Source organism: Chlorocebus sabaeus, chromosome 5 (genome assembly GCF_047675955.1).
Source record: "Chlorocebus sabaeus isolate Y175 chromosome 5, mChlSab1.0.hap1, whole genome shotgun sequence".
NCBI classification, from domain to species: domain Eukaryota; kingdom Metazoa; phylum Chordata; class Mammalia; order Primates; family Cercopithecidae; genus Chlorocebus; species Chlorocebus sabaeus.
Genome location: NC_132908.1, coordinates 46,895,692 through 46,898,272, shown reverse-complemented (window position 1 = coordinate 46,898,272; position 2,581 = coordinate 46,895,692). Strand labels below are relative to the sequence as shown.

The window sequence follows — 2,581 nt, the reverse complement described above, 5'->3', positions numbered from 1 at the left end:
CCTGGATGACAGAATGAGACACTGTCTCAAAACCCCACCACCCCAAAACTAATTCATGCTAACTTACCAAGAAAATAGTAAACAAACCAACATTTTAAACATTTTTACTAATTGTCATTTCTTGTGCTAGTGTTTCTCTCTCAAAAATATGCAAAAATACCACTACAGGACTATCCACCTGTCTCCACCTCTTGCAGTCTTGGGACCAGGAAAGAACCTGGTCCATTAATCTTCACCGTAGATGTCCCTGCAAAGGGCAGGTGCATGCAGCTGCCAGTGACATTGGGTAATCGAGATTAGTCTGTCAGGTTCTGGATCAGGGACCTGAATTCTTTGCACACCAGGGAAACTCTGGCTCACTTGCACTTGTATTCTTCCAATTTATGCTTTCTCTGCAAGGGCTTCCATTGGACAATGAAGAAAATCTGCTAACATTCGAGTGAGTTGCTTCCTCTCATCTATTTCTGCTGCCATTCTGCCATTGTAATCTCCTGGCAACATACATGCATCCATCACTTTAGAAAGCCTTTCTCCAGGTTCTTTATCTGCTATTTTATCTAGTAGAGATACTTCTTGGTCTACAGCGGCAAAAAAGCGATCCTCTAGTGAACTGCTGCATCACCCAAGGCTGCATTTTCTAGATTTTATAATGCTCTCATGAGATTTAGAGTCTGTGGTGGTGGCTCATTTGCAGATCCCAGAGAGGAAAAGTTTTCATTTTCATTCATCTTTATCTGTCTATAAATTTACTTTGTAGGCTTCTTATTGCCTCACAGAGCTTGTTTAATTTGCTCTAATACATTACTTCATTGTTTCTTGTTTGTTTGCTTGTTTGTGGTTTTTTTGAGACAGTCTTGCTCTGTTGCCCAGGCTGGAGTACAGTGGTGTGATCATGACTCAAAGCCTTAACCTCCTGGGCCCAACTGATCCTCCCACCTCAGCCTCCCGAGTAGCTGGGGTCACAGGAGCACACCACCATGCCCAACTGACTTTTTTTTTTCTTTCTTTTTTTTTTTTTAGAGATGGAGTCTATCTATGTTGTCCTAGCTGGTGTCAAATTTCTGAGTTTGAGTGATCCTCCCACTTTGACCTCCCAAAGTGCTGAGATTACAGGCGTGAGCCACCATGCCTGGCCTCTAAATACATCATTTGCACAAACAGACCTTTCTTCCCAAATAGACAACAGTCTTCCAATGTGCTTCTTTTTTTTTTTTTTTTTTTTTTGTGAGACGGAGTCTCACTGTATTGCCCAGGTGGGAGTGCAGTGGCTCCATCTCGGCTCACTGCAAGCTCTGCCTCCCGGGTTCATGCCATTCTCCTGCCTCAGCCTCCCGAGTAGCTGGGACCACAGGAGCCCGCCACCACGCCCGGCTAACTTTTTGTATCTTTAGTAGAGACGGGATTTCACCGTGGTCTCGATCTCCTGACCTTGAATCTGCCTGCCTCGGCCTCCCAAAGTGCTGGGATTACAGGCGTGAGCCACCGTGCCCGGCCTCCAATGTGCTTCTTACAACTCTCATCAGTATCACTTGAAACATGCTTAAAAGCCTCTGCTATGACCGGTGCAAATCTTTTGTAAGCTCCGGCCCCTTCCTTTTGCTTTGTATTTTAGTAGAGACGAGGTTTCACCATGTTGCCCAGGTGGTCTCACTGGCAAGGTGAGAAAAGTAAGCCTCCCGTTTGGCTTTGCTCTCTGCAGCTCCGGCTACCACACGGCGACCATGGGCCCGGGTGCTTGCTGTGGTGAATGAGCCATAGGGACCAGGTCTGCATGCTCTGCTGCGAGTTGCTCAATCCCAACAGCTTCTGCTCCTGCGCCCCCTCAGAGAAGACTGACATCCCTCCCACCCCACATTCACGCCGTCCCACACTGTGGGGTGGTAGGAGGAGGGTTTTGTTGCCCTCTTGCAGCCTTGCCCCCTCATCCCACCCTTTCCACACCCTCAGTACCACCCTGCTTGGTAGGATTTAATCCTAATACATATTACCCTAAATCCCATCTAACTCATCCGAACTTTGGAAAGTGACACACCTTACATGGTTGTGATCAAAACCGGCATTAACTTCTTTTGCTCCAGTGTGCTAAGATATCCTTTTGGTTTTTTTGTTTGTTTGTTTTTGAGACAAGGTCTCACTCTGCTGCCCAGGCTGGAGAGCAGTGGTGCCATCATACTCACGGCAGCCTCGAACTCCTGTGCCCAGGCGATCCTTCTGTCTCAGCCTCTTGAGTAGCTGGGACTACAGGCGCACACCACCATGCCTGGCTAATGTTTTTAAAAATTTTTTGTAGAGATGAGGTCTCTCTGTGCTGCCCAGGCTGGTCTCAAACTCCTGGTCTCAAGTGATCCTCCCGCCTTGGCCTCTCAAAAGTGCTCAGATTACGGGCATGAGCCACTGCAACTGGCCAGGGACATTCTATTTACTTAAAAGTCAACAAAACAGCCGGGCGTGGTGTCTGGTCTGGAATTCCTGACTTTAGATGATCTCCCGCCTTGGGCTCCCAAAGTGCTGGGATTACAGGCATGATCCACTGCACCTGGTCAGTTTGATGGTTTTTGATAAAGCTACATACATAGGCAGC

At 47.4% G+C, this 2,581-nt stretch overlaps 1 pseudogene; it reads right to left on the bottom strand.

The window, feature by feature from the left end:
- Positions 1 to 225: 225 nt before the first annotated feature.
- On the bottom strand, positions 226 to 2,098 carry LOC103233522 (regulation of nuclear pre-mRNA domain-containing protein 1A-like; annotated as a pseudogene).
- Between the last annotated feature and the right edge of the window lie 483 nt (positions 2,099 to 2,581).